The sequence below is a fragment of the Sorex araneus genome, chromosome 5, assembly GCF_027595985.1.
Source record: "Sorex araneus isolate mSorAra2 chromosome 5, mSorAra2.pri, whole genome shotgun sequence".
NCBI classification, from domain to species: domain Eukaryota; kingdom Metazoa; phylum Chordata; class Mammalia; order Eulipotyphla; family Soricidae; genus Sorex; species Sorex araneus.
In genome coordinates, this window is record NC_073306.1 from 211,476,894 (window position 1) to 211,495,653 (window position 18,760).

At 51.3% G+C, this 18,760-nt stretch overlaps 1 protein-coding gene across 2 annotated transcripts in view; it reads left to right on the forward strand.

The window, feature by feature from the left end:
• The first annotated feature begins 6,225 nt into the window (after nucleotides 1-6,225).
• Nucleotides 6,226-18,760, forward strand: part of CCSER1 (coiled-coil serine rich protein 1) — a 912,102-nt gene continuing 899,567 nt past the window's right edge. The window contains exon 1 of one of the 2 annotated variants that reach the window (XM_055140485.1): nucleotides 6,226-6,360. The gene's annotated coding sequence lies outside the window, so the exon portion shown is untranslated. Of the gene's footprint in view, nucleotides 6,361-6,693; nucleotides 6,825-18,760 lie in introns of those variants that run through there. The other variant, XM_055140484.1, reaches the window with a different exon arrangement.

Here is an 18,760-nt window from a genome sequence, read left to right on the forward strand (position 1 = left end):
GTGGCTGTCAATCACTGAGAGGATTCCCAGCACCCGTGGGAGGGAGACCGCTGCAGAGTTTAACGTTAAAGAGCAAATTTCTATCATTTGGTGACTGTTATCGTTCATTCCTAAAAGGAAGGTGGAAGAGGTTGCCAGGCTGGATAATTTTCAGTTGTTGCGGGGATCACTCTGGGCCTGGGAGTGCTCAGGAGTCGCCAAGAGGTGGTGCCGGTGGGACGGGCAGGACCTGGTGTCGTGGGGAATGGAGCCCTGGCCTCACACGCCGGCCTTGGGCTCCATACTCGCTCCAGCCTCAGGCTGAATGCTGACGTCAAGCTGTTGTCAGATTCGCGTCATGCTGTGCCTCAGTCACAGTGTCACAGTGGTTCCCCGAGATAAAATTTGCGGGGGCCAGAGAGGTAGCACAGTGGGTAGAGCAAGGAGGAAGCCCCGTGCAGTGCTGGGAGTGGCCAAAAACAAACAAAGTTAAGGTGACACAAGGAAAATACCTGTAATACAATATCTCTGGCCACCAGGGAGCTATGAAGGAGGGGAGTAACTAAACACTCTATTGAAGCCAGAGGCATGAACGGGGGGAAAGGGACGTCTCATTCTATCACTCGGCATCGTCAACTTCCTGATGGACTTTTGCCAAAACGAATCCTGTCAGTGGGTCACTTGGGGGTTATGTCTCGTTTGAACGTGCCAGAGTGAGAGAGCACTTTGGGCTGACACAGACCCAGAACTCTCTCTCGAGCTAGCAAGGCTCAGGCAGAGCCCAGACATGCCCTGTTTCTCCTGAGGACACGAGTGTCCTGGCAGCTGAGTGAAGCCAGTAGAGCGTTTGTCTGCCGGGAGATGACTGTCTACCCCCCATGAACGCCAAGTGGGATTTCTCCTCTCAAACAGACAATGCGGGGGCCAGGGCCACAGCAAAGTGGGGAGGGTGTTTGCCTTGCACGCGGCCAGCCCAGGTTCGATCCCCGGCATCCCATAGGGTCCCCTGAGCCTCACCAGGAATAATTCCTGAGTGCAGAGCCAGGAGGAAGCCCTGAGCATCGCCAGGGGTGACCCCAATAGCCAAAAAGCCAAAAACCAGACAATGTGCTTGTTGTGGAGAGGCAGTAGTGCCTGCTGGGCTATTCCCTTGGAAGAGACCCATCTGGGTTCGATACCCAGCACTGCGTACGGTCCCCAAGCCCTGCCAGGAAGGAGCCCTGAGTGCTGGGCCTATGTTCTATGCCCTGAGCAATGCCAGCTCTGGCCCAACCCCTAAAGGACAAAACAGAGAAGGAAACCCGAGCACTATGCTTCCTGTGGAGGGCGTCAGTGCTGGCTTCACGGCCACGCTATCTGGACATGCATGTTCCCCGGCATATGGCAAGGAGCCTTCTCACTGGAGCATGGCAGGGAACTTATTGCCGCAATCAGAGGAAGGTTCTAGCAGCCTCATGAAATGTGTCTGCGCAGCCTTCTCTTATGTACTACAGATGCTATTAAGAATATTGGGTAAATTAGCAAAAGGATAGGAAAAGGTAGGTCAATAGATTAAGAGACTAATTTCAGCAAGGTAGAACTTTTAAAATAAGGAAATTAAGGAAAGAGTCAAATAATTAAAATATTTATGGGAGTGAAACAAGGAGGAAACAGAAAAGTGAGAGTGGCTGGAGTGATAGCACAGTGGTTGGGCATTCGCCTTTCACGGGGCTGACCCGAGTTCAATTCCTCCGACCCTCTGGGAGAGCCTGGCAAGCTATCCGAGAGTATCAAACCCGAGAGGCAGAGCCTAACAAGCTCCCCGTGCGTATTGGATATGCCAAAAACAGTAACAATAAGTCTCTCAATGAGAGATGTTACTGGTGCCTGCTCTAACAAATCGATGAGCAACGGGATGACAGTGACAGTGACCCAGCAGAGTGGGGGTCTTAAAACAGTTATTAAGATGTGCTGGAGCAATAGCATCGCAGGTAGGGCGTTTGCCTTGCACGAGGCCGACCCGGGTTCGAATCCCAGCATCCCATCCCCGAGCACCGCCAGGAGTAATTCCTGAGTGCATGAGCCAGGAGTAACCCCTGTGCATTGCCGGGTGTGACCCAAAAAACCAAAAAAAAAAAAGTTATTAAGATGTATAAGTGAATGTGGATGGGGTTTGACGTAGGTTTTAGGATAGCACTGTAAAAGGATAACATACTGCTGGTTTCTCAATAGTAAAGGTCCTTCAGTATTCATTCAGTCTGTTTATCTCAGTTTGGGGGAAAAACTTAAAAGCCTGAAGACAGAGATTACCATGAGAATTCTGGAAAACAAGTGCCTGAGTTTAAAGGCCAGGCGTGCCCACCCTCACATTCCATTCCTTGGGGATTCAGAGTAACTCGCACCTCAGTGAGTTATAAGGTTGAGGAACAAGGAGAGAAGTTCCCAGGACTCTAACCCAGGGGAAGTTCACTTATTGTGGTATGCTTGGACCTTGCTAAAGCCCTGACATGGGCTAGACTGGGACACCATGAAAGTGTGAAATTTCAAGATTATTGCACTGCAGTACTGTCGTCCCATTGTTCATTGATTTGCTGGAGCGGGCACCAGTAACGTCTCCATTGTGAGACTTGTTATTACTGTTTTTGGCATATCAAATACTCCAAGGGGAGCTTGTCAGGCTCTGCTGTGCGGGCGGGATACTCTTGGTAGCTTGCCGGGATCTCCTAGAGGGATGGAGGAATCGCACTCGGGTCAGCTGTGTGCAAGGCAAATGCCCTAGCAACCGTGCTATTGCTCCAGTCCTTCAAGATTATGAGAATTGTATATTTGTAGTTCTGAGAGTGGGTCATAGCTGGCTGTATGTAGATCTTATGTCAGACCATATGCTCTGGCAAAGAAACAAACAAACAAAAAATAAAAGCAACCCCCAAAGGGGAAAACTGTTATTTTTAGCCAATTGTTAAGAAGTAGAGGAAACAATCTGAACTTACAATTGTGTATGTGTCTCAAGGTACTGAATGTGGTGGAACCTCATGCATCTCTGTGAGGATCGAGTGAGATTGAACTGCAGTTCGAGAATTGCTCACTGTCTCAAATCTCCCTCTGTCCCGCAGATATTGAAAATTACAACCTGGCATCCCTTTACCTTTTTGCCTTTCTTAGATCCTAATTTTACATTTTAAGGTGCTATTACTGAAGAATTCCTCCTTTGACTCATCCCTTAGTGGAAATTCTGTGCACATAAGGGGCACACATGTAATTGGCAACCTAATTTTTCTGCTTTCATCAAATGGTGCAGTGCCAAATCTTCGTTGAATTTGCCAGTTAAACGCACTTGGGAACCCAGCAGAAGCAAGCATAAGAGATGAAAATGAACAAATTGGAAAGAGTCATTAACTTTCTGTTTTCCTATCACAACAAAAATGATATCACTGAAATTGTGGCAGAGTGGGAAATTGTAATTGAAACATTAAAACATCTTCAGAGTGTAATTCATTTATTTAACTTATAGAATGCCATTCGTTATAATCCCCCCCGCTCCCGCCTTTGGGCCTACCACGGATCCTTCTGACTCTGTGCTCAGGATAACTCCTGATGGGTTTAGGGGACCATCTGGGGTGCAGAGAATAGAAATCAGGTTGGCCATGTACCAGGCAAGTGTCCTACCCACTGTACTATTGTTCCGGCCCCTCACTATAAATTTTGAATGTGATTTCTAGTGTACTTCCCCCAACTAAATACATAATGGTCCAAATGAATCAGCTTTCCAGAAGTGCATTTTAGGCAGTATTTTTCATGTTTTTTTTTTGTCTTATGTACATAAATCCTAGACTTTATTTGGCAAGCAAAATTGTTAGAAAATTAAGTGAGAAAGCTGGCTTTACTTGTTACCTTAATGAATAAAGGCAATTGACAGATTGTCATGGTTCTCACTAATTACAAAAGCAATTCAGAGTGTGAAAATCACAATCAGTTGTGGTTACCAAAAATGCCCTTGAAATATCTGTTCTAATGTATAATTTTCGAGTTTGCAATATAGTCATTATTGAATTACCATTACGAGTGACAATTAGAAACCTGAGACAGTAAGAGTGCCCAAAGTTGGTTAACAGGAATGAGCTTAAAAGAGACACAATTTTAAAGCATCTATTTATAGTTCTTAGGCAAATCGTACAATCATTTACGAAGCGAAAATGTTTTTCTACAAAACTTTCTTTGGCTGTCATGGCAGTTTTATTTTAGTAGTGACTTTCCCCACTTTTTTCCAGTTATAAATCAAAGTAGTTCACATTTAAAACTCCCTCACCAATTCTAAAGAAATAAAGAAGCATTTAAAAGAAAAGTTAAATTTTATTTCGTTTTTAGGCCTCCTCAGGGCACTCACTGGCTACTTTCGTGGCCGAGTGCCTAAGACTGCTCCGTGCTGACCCGGACATGAGGATTCGTAGCTACTGGGGTTACTCGGTGGTGGGACACAGAGACGGCCCTCAAATACCGGTTGTAGTGGAGAGGGGGAGGCGTCTAGGGCCGCAGCAAGCCGTGTTGGAGTTGGGGAGAAATAAGCGTCTAAAAACCCCCTGCAATGAAAGAAAGGAGGAGAGCAGCAAAATGACGAATATATTAGACTATTAATTATGGAAGCTATAAAGAAACTCCTAAGTTGTAATGAATTTGGTCTTCCAGGACAGAAGACAGCAGGGGCGAGAGGCACAGGCCAAGTTCCAGCTGTAGCCCTTGATCTGTGTGTCACCTACCATCCGTCCCCAAACACGTCATCCTGCTCTTGAGACTGAAGGGATAATAGCCTTTTCATGGGCTCCGACACATTCCATTCCCACACCTTTCCATGTATATGTGTATCTATACTCATTTATGTGTTTCACGACTGATAAAAGATGCACTGTATGTATGTTTCCAATGCCTTTGTCCACTGCTCCAGTTTGCTGCACATTGTTTACTTGCTGATGACATAGTTAAACCATTTTTCATGGCCTTAAATGGATGCTAAGAGTATCCCACCCACCTGGCAGAGCCTGGCAAGCTACCCGTGGCGTACTGGATATGCCAAAAAGAGTCACAAGTCTCACAACGGAGACGTTACTGGTGCCCGCTTGAGCAAATCAATAAATAGATAAGGAATAGGGTGAAAGGAAACACCAAGTGTGGAGCAGTTAGAGAAGTATGAGACATGAAGATGGTGTCATGGACCAGTGCATCGAAGAGCTAAGCAAAGCACACATGTGGTCAGAAGCTAGGATAGAGCCGGGGGGTGGCCGGTCACCGCCTGGCCACCTCGGCACCCTGCCCGGACTGGCCAGCCACTGCTTGCTCCTATGCGCCTCATGGTGGTCTCCCAGCGTGATCTCCCACCCACCAAGCACTCATGCTCCTTTGCAGAGTATTCCTGCTCACGTGCCTCACGCACTCACAATTCAGAGGTCAGTCCTGGCCAAATAAATCGAGATTATCTGGGAAACACATTCGCTCTGTGTCTGTCTCTGTCTCTGTCTCTGACTCTGTCTCTGATTCCTGGGAGCTGTTTCCTAGCACAGAAGTGATTATTTAGAAAACATGGTCTTTCTCTCTCTCTCTCTCTCTCTCTCTCTCTCTCTCTCTCATTCTTTCTATCTCTGTCTGTCTGTCTGTCTCTCTGATACCTGGAGCTATTTCCTAGTCTAAAAGTGCTTGTTTAGGAAACGCATTCTCTCTCTCATTCATTTGTTCTCTCTCTCCTGCTCCCCTCCCCTGCCTCTGTCTCTCAGTCTCTGTCTCTGGTTCCTGGGAGATGTTTCCTAGCATATAAATCATTATTTAGAAAACTCTCTCTCTCATCTCTCTCATTCTTTCTATATCTGTCTGTCTGTCTGTCTGTCTGTCTGATACCTGGAGCTATTTCCTAGCCTAAAAGTGCTTGTTTAGGAAACGCATTCTCTCTCTCTCATTCATTCTCTCTCTCCCGCTCCACCTCTGTCTCTCTGTCTCTATCTCTGGTTCCTGGGAGATGTTTCCTAGCATATAAATCATTATTTAGAAAACTCTCTCTCTCTCTCTCTCTTGCTCTCTCTCTCTCTCTGTTTGTGTGTGTCTCTCTCTGTGTCTCTGTCTCTGTCTTTCTCTGTCTTTCATTCTCCCTGTCCTTTCCTTGTCCCTCCCTCTCGCTCTCCCTGGTTCCTGGGAACTGTTTCCTAGCACAGAGGCGATGATTTAGAAAACACATTCTCTCTCTCTCTCTCTCATTCATTCTCCCTCTCCCTCTCCCTCCCTCCCGCTCCCTCCGTCCCCGTCTCCGTCTCCGTCTCCCTGGTTCCCGGGGGCTGTTTCCCGGCTCAGAGCGCAGCCGACCCCCGCGACCGGCGTCCCCCGGCGTCAGGGGGTCTCCCCGGAGCGCCCCGCACCCGCAGGGTGAGCTCGCCAGCCTGTTGGCACCGGCGCCGGGAGCGGCGCGGCCTGGGCGGGGGGACCCGGGCCCGGGGCCGGCGGCGGTCGGGAGCCCGGGGCGGGGGATCGGGGCGCCGGGGACGCGGAGCGGGCGCCGGGGGACGGCGGTCGGGGCCGGGGATCGGGCCGGGGAAAGGGGGGGCCGGGCCGCGCCGCCTCCCGGGGCCGCCGTCACCCGCCGCGCGCGCCCCGCGCCGCCTCCGCCCGCGCCCGCGCGCGCCCCGCCCGGCCCGGCCCGGCCCCGGGACCCCGAGCCCGACGCCCCCCGGCCCGCGGGGCGCGGCCAGGTGCGCGGGAGCGGCGGGGCCTGCGGGACGCTCCTCCCACGCCGCGCCACGGCCCGGCCCGCGCGCACGACCCGCCGCCGCCGGGACCCGCCACCAGGGACCGGCCCGCGCCGCCTCCTCCGGACCGACCCGCGCCCCCAGGTACCGGCCCGCGCCCCACGCGACCCCCAGGGACCGGCTCTGCGGCCCACGCGACCCCCCGGGAGCGGCGACCCCCGGGGACCCGCCCCGCGCCCCACGCGACCCCCGGGGAGCGGCGACCCCGCGCCCGGCGCCCCCCGCGTCCCTGGCATCCCCGGCATCCCCGCGCCCCGCGCCCCGCGCCCCCCGCATCCCGGCGCCCCGCGCCCCGCGCCCCGCGCACGCCCTGCCCGGCCCCGTGGCTCCGCGCGTGCCGCGCCGTGTCGCGGGTGACCCAGGCCCAGGGCGCGGCCGCGGGGTCCGGGGGTCTCGGCGCGGCTTTGTGGCGGCGGCCCGGGCGGGGCGGGCCTTGGGGCGGCGCCGGGACCCCCCGGGCGCGGCCGGGAGCGGAACCCGGGGAGTCGGGAGCGGGGCGGGTCCCGGTTCCTGCGGTTCCGCCGGGCGCGAGCGGTCGGGGCGGGGGGAAGCGGCTCTCGGGGCGTTGCGGGGACGGAACCGGGGACGGAACCGGGATCGGAACCGGGAACGGAACCGGGAGGGACTCGAACGCGCAGGACCCGCTCCGGGTCGCGGCTCCCGGGACGGGCGTTTCTCTCCGCACTTAGTTGGCGCCGCGTGCCCGCGCGTCGGCGGGACCCCCGGCACGTCCCCCTGCGGGGTCGCCGCCGCCTGGGACGCCCCCACGCCCCCCCCCCCCGCCTGCGCTCCAGGCCCCGCGCCCCCCCGGGACCCCGCGCCCGCGGCCGCTCCTTCCCGGGCTCCCCGGTTGGGGGGCACATTCCAGGGGCGCCCCTTGGCGTTGGCAGAGACCAGCCCCGGGTGCCAGCTGCGCCCCGCGCAGAGCCTGTGCGCCAGACTGTGACTTGGGGTCAGCTCTGGGTGCGGCGGGCCGGGCACCTTGCCTGGGAAAGGCCACGTGCAGTGTGGGGACACCCCCTGCCCCCACTTCAAGCAATTCACCCAGAGGGGAAGTTAGCTGTTGCCCCACTCTGGGGCGGTGGGGGGGGGAGTTGTTTTCAGTTGTCTTGTAAATGAAGGAGACCCATATTTTCATCCCGCCCTGCCAGTTTCTGCTTTCCCTTTCCCACTGTGGAACTAGCTCTCGGGAAGTCTTTTTTCCCCCTCTTTTATTAGACAGTCACAGTCACTTTGAAGACAGTATCGTTAAGGACTGTTAAGTTGCCGTCGTAAAATTAATTTTCTTTAGAAAATGAAATTTCCGAAGTGAGCCGTGCTCTGTTACGCAGCAGGTAGAGCTTAGGGTGAGGCTGGACTCAGGCCCGAGACGCTGGGATGGAGCAATGACGGGCGAGTTAGATGGACTTTAGCTTCTTCAGGGCAATCACTGGAGAGATCCATTCATGAAACGTTTCGTCCTGGACACTATCAGAATCAACAAGTTTTTATCATTTTGATAAACTTGCTATAGAATGGGAATGAACATTAAAATCATTATATAGAAAATTGAAAACAAACCCTGTTCATTGAGATAACATTGAGCTATTATTCTGTTTGTTTTGTTTCCTTGAGCTGACTCCTGGCTCTGTGCTCAGGGATTTCTCCTGGTTGGGACTCTGTATGTGCCAGGATTTAACCCTGGCAGGCTACGCGCATAGCCAGCGCCTTACCCACTGGACTACCATCTGGCCTCCCAATATTGTGTTTTATGTGTGCCTAATTACAAAGCAGTAGATTCCACAGAGTCACTCCAGAACGCCGGTTCTGTCACCATTCAAGTGAGTTAGTCATCTCCTTATTGCATCTTTGTTAGGGAGTTCCTGCTCACAGGGCAGGGCCCGTCAGTGCCAGCGCTGTCTGGGGCCTGGTGGAGGGAGGCTTCCTGCACCCCCCCCCCCCCTCAGCGGCCAAGCCCGGGGTGGGTAAAGGCTGCCTCCTCCTGAAGGAAGATAACAACAGTGACAATCAGACACCGCATGGCTAATGAGGAGGCCAGACCAGAGCAAGACAATCAGGTTTTCTACTGGGTTTGTCTGAAAAAGCCACAGGAAATAATAAAACTTGATTGGTCTTGATTTTAAAGGAGTACGGTTGGGGTGTTGTGGGTAAGAGTGTAAGGTAGAAGATGCCAGTCTCCTGAAATCGTAGGACAAGTGAAAAGATTGAAGTTTGCTTTGAAATAGTTTTTACCTTCTGGGGGGGCGGTACACCTGGTGGTCCTCAGGGACCACTCCTGGGCTTGGGGGGGCTATACTTGGTGTCAGGGGTCTTGTCTGGGTTGGCTGTGTACAAGGAACCACCGTATCCACCATATTTTCTCCCTAGATTCGAATATTTAGACATAGTTGGGCTGATGGTGCCGTGTTGTAGATGGGCCTTTCAAACATACAACATTATAGACACTGTGGAAATTAACTTTAAATGTTTTTGCATTTCAGATAAACAGACCTTTGACTTTCTACTGCCTTTTTAGGTTTTTTTTCTTCGTTTGTTCTGGAGAGCACACCTGCAATACTCAGGGGTTACTCTTGGCTACACAGTCAGGAACCAACCCTGGTGCTGTTGGTGTTAGAACCCAGGTTGTCCACTAGCAAGGGACGCACCTTTTCCGCGGTACTATTGCTCCGGCCCCCTACTTCCTTTATTTATTTATTTATTTATTTTGCTTTTTGGGTCGTACCTGGCGATGAACAGGGGTCATTCCTGACTCTGCAGTCAGGAATTACTCCTGGCGGTGCTCAGGGAACCATATGGGATGCTGGGAATTGAACCTGGGTCAGCCACATGCAAGGCAAACGTCCTGCCCGCTGTGCTATCACTCCAGCCCCCCCTTCTGCCTTTAATAAATCTAATGCATGACCCATATTTGGGTCAATATTTATTCTGAATATTTAAATATGCTGCTTTACGTTAAAGAGTCGAGTTGCTTGTTTATAATATAAACTGACATGTACAACCTCTTGATAGCAAGATATTTTAATTACCTCCTTAACCAACATTTTAAGAACACAACCCAACGTGTATTATAGTGATGGTAATAGTATAGATATGTCTCTGAGTTGCTAAAAGAACAGGATTAGTTTAGATTCATTCATTAAAATACAGTCTCATAAATATATTATGGACAGTAGATGAAAGTTTTTACATCTTTCATGAAGGTAAGTCCTGAAAGTCTGTTAAATCACTAATTTTATAGTCATCCAGAAATAGAGGGTTTCCGAGATAGAGTACAAACTAGTCTATCTACTAATTGATCTCTTCTGGATTTGGTTTTGGGTGCTGTGTCTCAGTTTATGGCCTTGCCATTGTAATCTTTTCTACAATTTGATTGACAGCTTCTGAATGATTTCCCTGAAGATAGCGACGAATGCTCTTTGCTTTATATGGAGGACATAAACTTCTGACAACACTATCTCCACTCTGCGAGAATGTCAGTTAGCAATAAAACATGAAGCCTTAGTGAGCAGAGATGGAGGGATTGGGAAAAATAGTGTCACACAAGAGACCGACTTCGCTCGGTACCCTAAGCTGAGTAGAGGAAGCTTATCAGTCTAGACTGCAGTTGATGTGGTATCAAAGTAGTGCTTGCTGGGGCTGGAGTGATAGCACAGCGGGTGGGGCGTTTGCCTTGCACGCAGCTGACCCAGGTTCAATTCCTAGCACCCCACATGGTCCCCTGAGCACCACCAGGAGTGATTCCTGAGTGTAGAGCCCGGTATAACCCCTGAGCATCGCCTGGTGTGACCCAAAAAAGGAAAAGAAAAAGTAGTGTTTTCTCCCTCGTATATTAAAGTGATCTCTGAAAAGAGCTCAAAAAGTAAAGTGACAAGGAAAGGAGGTGGCTGAAATATTTACGAGGTACTGTTACATGATACTTGAAATTTTTCAGAAAGATTTCTACTTAGATCATTGACAGACGACGTTTACGTTTGGCAAAATTCCTGGCGCCATACGTGGCGGATCCATTTACGACTTTCGGTTTTGCATTATTTACTCTGCGTTAAGAATTTTAAGTTAAACTGACGGCGTTTTTGAACACGGTGGGCCGTGTTGTGACGATGGCTAACGCACAGGGTCACTTGGTGGCACGGCGGCGTGTTCTAACTGGGGAAGCAGTCCTTGGACCGTGGTTCTCTGAGAGCAGCTCTGCCGGCAGCAGCGAATTGGTGAAAAGTGCCAACGTCTAAGCCTTCACAGGGTACTGAAATTAAGCTCTTAAGCCTTCACAGAGTATTGAAATTAATTCAGACCTTGGGGGTGGCGGGTGGCGTCTTCCAGATGATTTTTATGCACTCTGGACTTTGCAGACTGCTGTGCTTGGTTATGGAGTATTTTAGTTTATTCCCCTCATCTTGTTGAAAAGGCCCGAGTGTGCACAACGGCCTGTGGGGGGCGCAGTTCCTGCCTCTCCCCAGGGCAGGTCTCGGCAGTATAACACCCGAGAGCCAGCCCATCACCCCTGTCCGTCCAACTCCTTGTCTGGGCTTCACCTCTCCTGCCGTCTGTTCCCGGCTGCACAGTCTCTGGTCCTGGCCCAGTCCCCGGCTTCTTCTCTCCCCCTGCCTTGCTCCCTTTTACCCCACGTAGGAGAGAGACCATGGAAGGTCTGTCCTTTCCCTTCCTATTTGCCTTCCCAGCCCCCTTGGCTCCCTCCGTGTCGGGGGAGGTCTCCTCGCTCTCCTGACGGGGTGGCGCATTCTCTCGGTCCCTCTGTGTGTCGTTGGGCAGTGGTCTTGCTTCCTCATCCGGCCTTTTTCTTGATGCTGGTTAACTGACCACAGGGGTGGGCGTCTCTCCTTTGGAGCGAATGTTCCTGTAGGAGTGGCGTGAATGGCCGAGGTGGGTGTTTGATAGGCTCTGCTCCGTAGACATTGGGCCGGTGACGTTCCCGCCAACAGGGCCCGAGGGCTCCTGTTCCTCAGCACCCGCCATGCGTGTTTGATGCGGGCACTCTGTTGTGTGTGGGGCGAGGCAGTATCTCATTGTTGTCTCACTTGCCTTTTACTGATAATAAATTATAATGATTTTTTTTCATGCACCTGTTGAGCATCTCTCTGTCTTTGGTGAAGAGTCTGTTCACCCCTGACCCTGCCCTAGCGGGGAGATGTCCCGCATTCACGCAGTGGGACGGGCCTTGGAAAAGGCCACCCTACCCACAGCATTGTATCAGTTCAGTGCCGTCTGTCACAAGACTACTGAGATTCTCGGAGGCCCCAGGACCCCCCACAGCCCTGGGGTGAAGGATGCGGGGAGGCATCGCGTGCCTGACCCCACCTGTCCCACGGAGCCACTCGGTCTAAACTAGTAGGGGAGCGGCGTAGAGCGGCAGAACAGAGAGCCCAGGGCTCAGCACTCGCTGACTTAATGACGAGGGACCCTCACGTCGGTGGGAGAGTGCGACGTCTTCTCAGCTGCTGCTCAGGCCGTCAGAGGAGGAGGAAGCTGGCCGCTGCCTCAGATCGTGGACGAGGAGCTGCAGTTGGCTGCGGGGCCTGAAGTCACAGGCACAGCAAAGGGAACTGAGGCTCTGCGCCCCTTCCCGCTGGCCGCTGTGATGTGTCTGGAGGCTCATGGGCAAAGGCCTGGGGGCCGGCGCGGAAGCAGAACCAGCAGCTGGGCTGGCAGCAAGCTGGAGGGCAGCTCTGCAGTGACGGGACTCCCCCCTGCATGGGAGGCCAGGGGGCAGGGCGCCCCCCTCAGCCTCGCACCCAGGTCGTCAGAGAAGCCAAGGGCAGCGACTCAGACACTCGCAGCCCCACACGGAGCACTGGGGAGCGGAGCTGAAGGCTTGTTCTCCCACCCACTTTATAGGCAGGGTCTTTCCTCAGCCTGTCCGCGTGACTCAGGCCTGGGAAACGTTAGCCCTCCAGCAGAAGGTTGCAATCCTGCTTGTGCGGGTCTTGAAAAAGTGCTCGATGAGTTCCTGACGCTTTCACGAATGCTGGCTGTTGACTTGGGGGGCAGCTGTCGGAGGAGGGTTTGGTCTGGACAGCCGTGAGCCGCAGCTGGCACCCACGGGGCAGGCGGGAGGTGCCGTGTGCAGTGCTGACCCAAGTTCCCTTTAGTTCTGGGCCCCTCTGTTGGTGAGTTGGCCGAGGCGTGTAGTGCAGCGACCTTCCTTGTCTGCGTGAGCTTTGGGTTCCCTTAGTCCCCCAGATCCTCCCCGGGGAAGAAGTACGCCTCAGGCCGCATCCCCGGCTGTGGAGATTAGTGCAAATGCACTGCGGTCTTCATCTCTCTTAACGTCCCCTTTCCTCTGCTTCTCTCTCCCTTTGCTTTCCCGCCGCTCGGGGTCTGACTCCCCTCCCCATTTCAGGTAAAAACTCCAGCATCACTGCCCTCGTGAAACCTTCGTCAGGCACCTCTGCTCATCCTCTATGTTAGCATCATTACTGCCCTATTACACATGGCCTCAGTGGAACTAAGTTCCACAGCTGTCTACCCTGGGGTTCTTACTGCATTTTAATTTTATAAGTGCCCGTGTGATTGATCCAGTATTGGTTTATCAAGATTAGCAATATTCAACATATGGTAGATACCATGTACATATTGGTTGAGAAAATGAATATGCTCATTCTAAGTATATGTATTCTACATTAATGTATTTATTTATGTACTTACGTATTGTTCTGGCCACCCCTGCCTGTGCTCAGTGCTCACCTCTGGCAAGGTTCAGGGGACCCTGTGGGGTGCAGGGGCTGAAGGAAACCCAGCCCTGAGAAGGTAAGCACCTTAACTCCTTAGCTTTTGTGCTTAGTATTAGGTCCTGAAAATTATTTTTGATTTTTTTAAAATTTGGGGCCACTCCTGGCGGAGCTTAGTGCTTACTCTGGGCTCCCTGTTTGGGGATCAGTCCTGGGCCTCGTTCTGGGAACAATATGGGTTGGTGATCGACCCCGGGTCAGCTGCGTGCAAGGCCATTTACCAGACTGCTGCTCTGAGCCCTGATGATTTATTTAAAAAATCAACATCTGCAGAGACTGTAACTGTAATATGCCAAACACGGAATAATAATCATCATCACATACTATGCCACATCATTCTTCTAATATTAGGAAGGTTTTTTTCCCCCGGTGTATAGTTTAGAGTCCAGGACGCTGAATCTTTGCTGGCCAAACGCAGGCCCGGAGGCCGCCCCCGAGGGCTGTGTGGTTGATGCTGGCCTGACTCTTCGCTGCTCAGGCCCAGGGGCTTGGGGCCCTCCGGACCACCCTGCAGAGCTTCAAGACCTCAGGGTCACACCTGGTGGTGTTCTGGGGGCGCGTGGTGCCTGGGATGGAGATGAGAGCTTGGCGTGGCGCTCCTTGGGCCTTCTCCCGAAACCACGTCCAGGCCTGCAAAGATGAAGAACCAGGTGCACAGACCCTGGTCGAACCCCACCCACCTCCCCCAGTTTGGCGAGGACCCAGCAGGGCCCCTGCCGCAGGCCCTTGGCCGCCTCTGCAGTGATACTCCTGCTCTCTCGGGGCTGACCGGCTGCCCGGGGTGGACGCTCCCACCTTCCTCCTGCTCTTCGCACTTCCGCTCTGTGCGAGCTCCCTGCTCCTCCACCACTTCTCCCGCCCCGCGGGGCACAATCCCCCACCGTGCTGCTGGTGGCACTTCCAAAGACAGACAAGGGTACGGGAGCGTCCGCATGGACTGTCCTCGGGTCTGGACTCTCCGTGCTTGGCTCAGACGAGGGCCACGTGAGGTGCGGTCTATTATTTCATTTTTTTTCCTTCCTCTAGAAAGGAAGTGTGATTGCGTGGTAATATCAGTTTAGCGACTCGGGGCTTTGAATTCTCATGTATTTAAATCTCTCATCAGCAGTTCCTCGTTGTAGGAAAGGAAATATTTAAAGGTTGGTTTAGTAGCTGAGCATAGACAATCAGAGTTCAATTTGGTTTTCCCGAAGCTCCCTATGAGACTAACCACACAGAGTTATGTATCTTTCAGTGTCCTGAAGTTAGTTAATAACGTGCATGAAAGCAGATGATGCTTTTCCAAAGGGAAAAATCAACGGATTGTTCATAGTTTGCGTTTTCCAGTTATGCCCTAAGTTGTGGCATGTGCCAGAAGCTGTTCCCATAGCTGCGACCATCCGTCCCGTCAGTAATGGGGACCACCAAGTCCCTTCTGGGACCAGTCACTCTAGCGGGATCAGCATCGCGACACATTCCCAGCTCGTCGAGGCATCCGATTCTCCCGCCTGGGTGATGCCAGCGGCAGGCACGCTGCCATGTGCTCCGGCGCTCTGGACAGCTGGACGCTTCAGCTCTGCCCTGCGGCTTAGTCTCTGCATTCACCCCGAGGACGTGCCAGCCCCTCCCGGCTCCTGCAGTCTCCCGTCAGCTGACTGTGTCGCGCTGTCCTGCTCGCTCCTTCGCCATCATCAGCAGAAACAGTTTGTGAAGTTGTAGGATGTGTAGGCCGGGCCTTTGAGGAGACTAGTGCACCGTCTCCGTCTGTGGGATTCCTGTGCGCTTGAGACGCTTCATCCACATGCAGTGACACATCTGTGCTTCCTATCACGGGTGCCCAGACGTCATCCATGTGCCCAGATATGTTTAAAGTGAATTTGAGTTCTGTAGGGTTATTCTGGTTCTGTTTTCTAGTTAGTTGTGCTCTCAAAATGAGTTTTATTTATCTTTCCCTGTAGTGTTATTTTCGTGTTTGCATTGTAGCGCTCCTGAAGAAGTAAGTGTACTGTAGATGGTTTGATTTTAATTTTAGTTTTAATTTTAATTTTAGTTTTCGAGTGGCACCTAGCAGTCCTCCTCTTCCTGTGTTCTAGAGATGTTCCTGTGTTCTTAAGCCAGGTGTGACCCTGGGATGATTCCCCTTCTCCGTGGTCCTCGTGCTGTACCTTCCATACCAGCCAAATTTAGGCTAATGCTCCTGGTGGCCACAGCAAACAACGCATCTGGTTTACAAATAAAAGCAAACAAGTATACATGAGCAAAGGAGGGACAAAAGTAAATACAAATCAGACTTTAGGCTGTTCTCCCACTAGAAATTATTCATGTGTTTGTTTTGGGACCACTATTAGTTCTACAAATAACCACAGTGTTTACTCTGGATACGAGAGATGTGTGCAGTTGATTTTTTTTTTCTTTTTAAAGATGAAAACTTTTCTTGGTTTGTTTTGGGGCCGCACCTGGCTCTGTGCTCAGGGCCCCGTCTGGGCAATGGCTGGGCCAGGCCTGCAGTCTGCCAAGCACAGACTCTGCCCGCAGAGGCCCGGCTGTCTCTGGCCTGGGGGTGCCTTTCTCCGTGTACTCTGCACCTCCGCCAGGAAAAGGCTCGAAGGGAATAAACACAAACATTTCAGAAGCGTCACACGAGGAGGTTGGGAAAAGAGAAGAGATTACTCGAAATCTCAGATGGTGAACGGTGGCTGAGTTACCTGCTTAGGGTAAAGTTTCAAAGTGATGATAAAACAGCTGGATTTTGTCTACAACAGGATTCCTAAGTTTTGTTAGGATCACCGAACCCTGCGGTGCTCAGGGGTCACTCCTGGCTCTGTACTGAGGAATTACTCCTGGCGCTGCCCAGGGGACCATTTGGGTGTGGGTTGGCTGTGTGACCCACTGCACCTTACCCAGCCCCCTTGAGCCCTAAGTTTTCAAAGGAATTTAACCTATTGGTTAAGTTTAGAAATAGCTAAATGCCCTTTTCTTTTCTTTTTTTCTTTTTCTTTTTTTTGAGGGCAGGGGTGGGGATTGTAATTGCCAGAGTTCAAACCCAGGTTTCACAAATGCAAGGCAAGTGTCTATTTTTGAGACAGCCCTACATTAATATTACCATTATTGTAAACCAAAGCACTTAAAATCAGACATTATTAAAACAGGAACCAATTTTTTATAAGCTTCAGAAAAGATAGTTGATTTGTGTTCAGTTTTTAATAGGATATTCATGCACTCGCAGGCCCGAGAAAACTGGAAATGATCATAAGATAACTTTGAAATGTTTTTTTTAATGGGAATAATTTAAAAATAGAGATCATGGACTTTAGACTATTAGAGTCATGACAAGCTTTGCACGAGCCTTAGCACTTATGGGGTCTGGAGAAGGAATTTCCTATCGCGTGCCTCCGGGCATCAGTGTTGCTGTTTGGGGGCTCAGTGCAGCGTCTGTTGTTGGGGAGATGAGGCAGCCTGGGGGGTTTCTGCTCCCCACGAGCGACTCCACCACCTCAAGGTTCCCCGGAGCACTGCTGGGACTGAGTTCCACCATGCTGAGTGTAGGACCTTCGGCCAGGTTGGTCCTTATTGCAGTGATGACCCCCACCCCCTCCCCCAGCCGTGTGGTGTATTCCTTCTGGTGCAGAGAAGGAAGAAATGATCTTCCCTGGGGGAATTTTGTAATCCCAGTGGTCTAACGCAGACAGCCCCTGCATGACTATTTTTTTTTTTTTGCTTTTTGGGTCACACCCAGCAATACACAGGGGTCACTCCTGGCTCATGCACTCAAGAATCACCCCTGGCGGTGCTCAGGGGGACCATATGGGATGCTGGGATTTGAACCCGGGTCGGCCGCGTGCAAGGCAAACGCCCTACTCGCTGTGCTATCGCTCCAGCCCCATGCATGACTATTTTGAAAGCCAGGGAGTTTTCATTTAAACAGGACCCATTGGTCCACTTCAAGTTCGGAGGCTGTTCATATCCCACGTGCAATCCGCCGACCTTTGATGCAAAGAATCTACCCAGGGGGCTAGCTTCTCTGAACTGTCTTCCCAATATTGTGCAAAAGTGAGTTGTTGTTTGTGTCTTTGCTAATCCCACAGTCTGCCATTCTGTATACTGCATCATTCACTTGCAGCCACTCACCTCTTGTCATTTGTTTTTATTCCGGTTAATTCTTTAAGGCGCAGTGCTTTTGTTGGCATTTCATTTCATCCATGTCATATCTGGTATGGTATTGCCTTATGGTACCACTTTTATATAATGTTGGTAATTTATGTGCCTGTAGATATATTTCCTTATAAGGATATTTAAGGAATAGTTTGAATACAAATATTTTCTCCCTTTTTAGAAATTTTATGCATTCCACATGCATGGGCCATGGGATATGGTTGTTGTTAACACTTAGATATTAACAAAAGGATTTAGAAAGCATTGAAGTATGAATAAAGCAAGGTTTCTGTAATCATCCTAAATAATTTGTAAAACTAACAAATTCCTTGGTAAATATTTAGTATTATGCCATAAATGTGACCATTAATTTTGTAAATTACAGGTCACTCTAGAAACCTTCTAAGCGTGCTAGAGATGCTGGGAATCGAACCGGGGTCGGTTGCATGCAAGGCAAACGCCCTACCCGCTGTGCTATCACTCCAGCCCCAGTTTGGACATTTCCTAAGGAAACAGCTTGTTGACAAGGATGATTGTGGACATACCTGTGCATTGTTGGTGATTTGCAAGTGGTGGCTCTGGGAGTCCTTGCCCTGCCCCTTGGGCTCCTTAGGGATCAGAAGTGGGGTTTGCCTCTGGTTCTGGTGGTCATGGAAAGGTGGGGCCATCCTGTGACTATGTTCTTCTTTTCTGACCACAAGAGGCTGAGAGACAGAGAAGCAAAGGCAGCGCCATGACGGGCTCATCAGGAAGCCAGAAGGAGTCAGGCCTAGGTTTCCGTTCCAGAATTCCTGGAATTGAGCACAGATACCTGGAATTGAGTCATGACTTCCCCAAAGTGAGCTAGCCATGGTGAGGTCAACTAAGGTTACCAATCAGGAGCAGGGAGGGAAGCCCACCCTATAGAACCCTTACGGAACTCTTATGCAACCCTATGGAACTGCAACTTATAAGCAGTCAGCTAAGTACAAGCAGTGGAAAGCCCCTCAGACTTCGACCAAAAGGGTGGTCCTCAGAAAGCCCCTGTTACATAAAGTTATGCTATAAAAACCCCTCCCTTTTGAGACTCGGGACTTCTCGTTCCAAGAAGGCTATCACTGAGTCAGTGAGCTGGACGAGGGCCCTAGCTCCAGCTAGCCAATA